Genomic DNA, 6,899 nt, shown 5'->3' on the forward strand with positions numbered 1-6,899 from the left:
TTTGATGCACTTGTCATTTCCGGTCAGTTGGTAAGTAAAACATGTTTCAGGCTGATCAGTTTATTATCGGAACTTAAATATATCGCAGAGAGACATATTGAACGGCTGATCAACGCCTGTTCGAAAGAAGATGCATAGATATTTAGTGAATATTTACAAATATAAGAGCAGGGTAAAAGCAAACATGAAAGAAATGAGAATTTTGGAACTACAAAAAGCAAATATAAAATAATAATCTGAATTCTATTTTGGAGAGAGTTTACTCTATGACACATGTGCTGGTTGTGACATTTTGCAAGGAATATCACGTATCACTTAGATCAGTGCACTTTCTGTTTGTTCGTATTTAACCGTTTTTCTATCTGATTTACCCATGTCGAGTTGATATCTTAAGACGAAATGCCTGGGGCTCCTTTCACAAAGCAACCTTTACTAGGGTTAACCTTAACGCCAATTCTTTAACACTGCCTCAAGGTAACCCTAGTGCAATGTTAAAGAATGGGAGTTAAGTTAACCTTATTTAAGGTTGCTTTGTGAAAAGAGCCCCTAGTCGTTGGCGAGAGGCTCACATGTGTGACATATGCCTGGGATCCCACTTTCTCGGGTTTCACACTTGTACTTTACTGTGGCATGTTCTTTCATTATAATGGATACATGTCTTTATGGTACAGAGTGTGGAATGACGACACGAAACTGAACACGTACACGCACAAAGGGAATTCATTTCATGGGGACGAATGCACTATATATGGTAATGTAATATATACTTGTAGATCAAATGAAAGAAGGAGCAGGGAGACGCCGACCACGGATCTACGTATGTAAGGTCCAGGATTCTCTGAGCGAAAGCATTGGACAACGCATGTTTTATACATATGTTCGACAGACGCTAATGAAGTTGCCGATCGATAAGTTGATTTGAGGGTGTATGAACAATAAATGTTTACTGACAAGGAAACGCTGGCAACTGAAACGATCAAAAGCAAAACTAAATATGTCGGAATTATGTTTTTTATAGACGGAATATGGAATCTCATAAATGTGTATGATCAGAGAATTTCTTAGGTTCAGCTTGTTCATGTAGCTCGTTTTCAAGATAACGTCGACCGTGTTCATCTATGTGCTATGCCTTTTCTGCATGACAATTTTTACCTGTAAAATGATTTTTTTATGAATGGTCAAGGAATTTGGTCGAGCCCAAGTCATTCAGTGTAACTGCATATTACACGTGATATTCCTTAAGTTTGACAACTGAATAAGTGATGGAGTGGAGAATGTTTGGTTTGGTTTCATAAAAGAATGATTCTTTAAAACTAGGAGCTGATAAGAATTCTTCCAATGTCTTACCAACCCAGGAGACTACTAGCAGTGACTACTGTCCATGCATTTATGTGTTTTCATGTAAGGTTCAAAATGTAAACACCATAGATAAGTCAAACGAGAGATAGATCACTGACAATCAACTATTTGAACTCTAAATGTTTCTTGCATGACCCCAGGTGCTCTACCAAAGAGAATGCATGTTCTACAATGATCACTCACCAATATCACATTTTTAGAAAAGCATTACAGCACACATATCAGTACCCTTGTTTTTCAAAAATATCATGTAAAGTATGAAGCCCATATGTTTTATCATATGTTTTATCATATGTTTTATCATATGTTTTATTTGCGATCACACTTTCTCGGGAAATTAGTTGTGAGTCCACTCCGAGATTCGAACCCGCACATTTATAGTGTCTTACTACTCGGCCATCACGTCTTTCTGTCTGAAAGATGGTAATCTAGACCAGGAACTGTGCACGCCACTGAAGCGTGTAAACTGGCTCCGTCGCGAAACTTCCATTTTTTTCATCGTATTCATGTCAGTCGTATACGTAAGACTTCTTTCATGACACACGTGCCCATTGTCCGATTATATACCAGACTGATTGTCATGTGAATACATTGATCTTCGCAATATCTTGTCCTCACATTGTTTAAACGTGAGACGATCGTATGTGTAGTTGTGCAACCAGAAGAAATGTTAATCCTTACTTCGTGACCCATAATTCTCGAAAAAAGAACAGTTACAATTAAAACCGCTTAGGTGAATGAGGCTTTGAAAGGGGTATTGTCAACGCATCGTAACCTTACACCATACCTAGCTATGTACTTTCTTCCATATGTAGACTGAATTTGCCATTATGTTGCGTTGCCTTCGCCCCCCCCCCCCCACCCCCCTCATTTGAAAGTTGAAAAATGAGAACCCAATCATACAGCATGGGAACATAATCCTTCTTCAGTGCCAGTCATCCACGACGATATGCCAGATATTCCAAGCACATTCCAATTGCATTATTATTTTTAACTTGTCCATTCTGTTTATCACAAAGAATGTCATCATCATCCGCTCACGTTTGTATTCCAAACAATATGTACTATGATAACTTACGAGTCTCTCTGCCACGAATATCTTATGAGCGATATTCCGCATCTCTCTCTCTCTCTCTCTCTCTCTCTCTCTCTCTCTCTCTCTCTCCTGAACGACAACGAGAATTTATAGATGGTAACTTCTCTACTTTGAGGACCACCACGTTTCCAAGCATATTCTTTCTCCTTCATGTCCTGTGCTTTTCAACCGTCTACTGTTCTCCAATGCCAACTGCAGAACAGTGAACCATCACATTCATCTCCTACGGAGACAAATGCCCACATTCAAGAGCACATAGAGACGTCACGATCACACTGAGAAGACATCTCCAAACCAAGTAAGGATACAATTAAAAAGGCTGTGTTGTTCTAACATCTGTGTGTCACTTCTAATGCCATACAAGGAAGACTTTGAAAAGCAGAAAAGTTATGACCACCCATTCCTCATCACAGATCCCTATAAAATCTGCACGATCGTTGTGAAGTCTGAAGCAATTTGCAGTAAGAAATGGCATAATTTACCATTGCTGTCTAGCACGTGACTTCCTACATGTTATAAATGCGATGTTTTATATTTGGATGTTACTAGAATTTACAGTTATTGTTTAGAAGTTCCACCGAACTGAAAAGAGACGTAATACTAAATCATTCATGTTCGTTGAAGAAATGTTTGACGTAAACCCAAAAATATGCGATTTTGAAATGATATATCAAAAACGTACCATAAGATATATTGACGGTAACGCTAGGAATATATTTTACTTAACATAAAAAAAACACTACTTTATAATTAACTGATACGTTAGAAGCTCATTTATACCTCTCTGGAACCGGTGGTGAAAAAGCCAAGACTTATACAGAACCTCGCTTCAACTTGTACTTATCTCCTGGGATGCAGCATTAAGAACATTCTACGTTAAAGGTAACCTCTACGATATACGCAACTCACACATACCAAGTGCTTGTTCTTCCCAGTGACATGGCTTCGGGCCGACACAAAGAGTGAGAGAGCGTTTTATTTCCCACCCATGCTATTTCAGTCATTTTGATCAATACACGTCTACACAAGTTCATTCTAAGTCGACCTGTGAAAGTCGCAGGGTAGAATAGGCCTTCGGCAACCCATTCTTGCCATAAAAGACGACTATGCTTGTCGTAAGAGGCGTCTAAAGGGATCGGGTGGTCCGGCTCGCTGACTTGGTTGACACATGTTATCGGTTCCCAATTGTGCAGATCGATGCTCATGTTGATCACACTGGATTGTCTGGTCCAGACTCGATTATTTACAGACCGCCGCCATATAGCTGGACTATTACTGAGTGCGGCGTTAAACTAAACTCACTCACTCACTGTCTCACTCATTCTAAGTTAAATTAAAACCTTTCCTTTCAATAATCTCCTTCCACTTTGTAATAGACTTTGTCCAGACTTGGTGACACACACCATTGTATCCCGTTTGTGTAGATCGGTGCTCATACTGTTGATCGCTTGATTATCTGCTTCAGATTCTATCATTTACAGACAGATGGAATAATTCTCAGTGTGGCATAAAACTAAACTTACTCACTGCTATATACACACCACAACATTTGACGTAGTCGTAACTGACATATTCATGAAGTGTATTTTGCCATTGCGGGGGATATTGATGAGTTGGTCTTCTTGTTTGTTATGAAACGTTCTTACAATAGAAAAACAACAATAATCCTCAAAAAAGGACTAACAGATCCAAATAGCAAGTCATAGTAATATTATATATACCTTCTTAAAATACCATTTAATAGGTCGATTAGTGACTTGATAAATTTCACTGCTAACAACAGTACAGTGATTTAGTTCAGCATTTAGAACTACATAAAACCACATTTGAAACGGAAATGCCTGTATTCTTGCATTACAAGTCAATCAGGGCGCCTTTGTATAAGACAACATTAGCGTTACGCCACACATGCGCCTATGATACTGGGGGTACGATCACCTTAGTGTTTTGATCGGTTTGTGCAACGAAATCTGTCGCCCAACGGTAATCATAGTATCAGCTCCTGTGTTTCTGTGTTTTTTTCAAAACGTCGCATATAACGGCCGGCCGAATTATTCTCAAATTATTTACCGTATTATGTCAAGGTGGTCGTTCGCACGACCGGACGGCTTGTTAATTCCCTATCAGATGTTTTTGATGTTTTCTTCCTTTCGATTTTAGACCCTCGTTTTTCTTGGCATAACTATTCAAGTCTCAACAACATGCCCTTTAATTGAAATTAAGCGATTGCAAACTTCCACGCACGGCCCGAATAACGCTGTTCGTTTTTGCTCCTCAAATCGCTATTGCCAAATTGAAGAGACTCTGAAACTCTTAGCTTGAGGCCTAAATATTGTTCTGTTTGATTAATGTTGGTTTTCATTCTCGTTTTTAATACTTAAACCGGAGATTGGCAATTTAACTGAAATGATCCTTTTCGATAGGAATATGAAATGGTGTTGAAAACTTCACTATTCTGTCAAGAATTTTGTGTGCAGGATTAGCGTGCAAATGCATTTTCGATTTTATATTTAAACCTGTTTCCCTTTTACCGAATAATTACTGCATAACGTTGCGAATACACTCGTCTCTGCATTTAAACCATTCAATTTTATCCTGCCATTAAAATAGTTGAAACCCAATCGATTTAATCACTTGACCTTTGTTATTTAGCAGAATCAATGGGGTAAATTCGATTAAAACGGAGTGTGTTTAATAACAACGCTCACTTTCTAATGCTTCAAAATCCAACATTATGGGGAGAGGACTGATCAAAATCACTGCATGTTGGTTTTCAATTGCTCTTCATATTCCTGTCCGCGCCAGATAGCTGAAAGTGTGCAACCTCTCAGCTGATAACAGTAATTCTTATCGGGTAATGTTCTCTTCAGACTAACAGGAGACGAGCAAAAACTACAGCGTTCCCCGGGGCGGATTTAAGTATTATGAAATCAAATTGTGAAATTACAAATCGTACAAGGTTGCAGAGCCACAGTTTGGAAAGAATCTTTTTTATCACTAAGGCCGGTAGAATTCTTTGAAACACTGTAAGTACGTAAATTGTTACAGTCTAGTGTTCTCCTCGTCCAAACGTAGACTAAAACTAGACAAGAATATCCCTTCGACAATTCAGGCAGCTTTCCTGTCCTCAAGCACCATATTTTAAAAAATAACAGTTTCAAAAAGATTTATTGTAAGCAGAATTAGCCTGTTCCGCTATATTAAAACTATTTTTCCATATTAGGTATGTATATAGGAATAAAGCGTATAGTATTAATTCAATGCAAATGCCGTAAAAAGGAAACAGATTCCTTAATAAATGTACATCTCCTACCCAAGGGTCTTTTCATTCCAAGCACCTGACTATCTAGGGAATAGAGATACTTGTGTGTTTTCAACCTGAAAACCTTGGAAGAAGGAGAAGACTTGATGGAAGCTTTCACCTGTTTTTAAAGGTGGAATCATGTTATCCATTGACGGTTTAGCAAATGTTAAAATATCCGTGCTGGAATGACCCGTCAACCCATGATGATCCGGGATAGAGTTGGTCTTTAGCAGCCAATGCGTGTCGTAAAAAACGGGACTGGGTGGTCAGATTGGTTGAATTGGTTGACATGTAATCTTATCCCAGTTGGATTGTTAGACTCCCATGCTGTTCATCACGAGACTTTTTCAGATCTACGCCATATAGCTGGATTATTGCTGAGCGCGGTGTTGAACAACAAACCCATACCAATCAGTGTATGTGTGAACCTGGAAGAACAACTGGCCTATGTTCATTTTGTCCCCACTTAGTGACCGCAAGTAGTGTTTCTCTTCGGTATCAGCTTTACATCATCATCAGCATTTACCTCTGCAGAGGATCTCCTAATGGAAGTTAAGGATATCTATGGTAACTGGGTTCATGGAATATATTACCGGAGGTACGTCCCAAATGCATCAAACATTCTATGTCTTGCAAAAAGGATTTTTGTTCATTATGTTGATCACTTTACTGCCTGGTTCATTATTTACAGACTGTCGCCGTATGGCTGGAACGGAACATTGTTGATTGCACATAAACAAACAAAGAAAGAGACAAACGAAAGGCTGATCCGTCAATTATTCAGTCTCCGATATACAACTAGATATTTGTCTAGCGCCGATATCCAGTTAGTTCAACTGCTCAAGGGCGCATTTTTTCCCCTCGATCATTGGATGTCCTTAGCAACGGCACATCGTATTTTCAATCGCAACTCCCTGGGGATCATACAACTCTTGCAGCCTTACCAGGCGCACCGATTTCATGTGGCTTTACCATCCTTACGAGGTACCCATTCACAGCTTGGGCGACTGGGACACATAGTCACAGTACTTTGATCATGTTCACTGTACTTTGCTGTACCCGCAACTAGGTGTCTGCACGTATTCGTGTGGCCACCATCTACCAACGGATTCGTGGGTTCTTTTAAGTGTACAGGGTTGT

The sequence above is a fragment of the Haliotis asinina genome, chromosome 16 (assembly GCF_037392515.1).
Source record: "Haliotis asinina isolate JCU_RB_2024 chromosome 16, JCU_Hal_asi_v2, whole genome shotgun sequence".
Taxonomy (NCBI): domain Eukaryota; kingdom Metazoa; phylum Mollusca; class Gastropoda; order Lepetellida; family Haliotidae; genus Haliotis; species Haliotis asinina.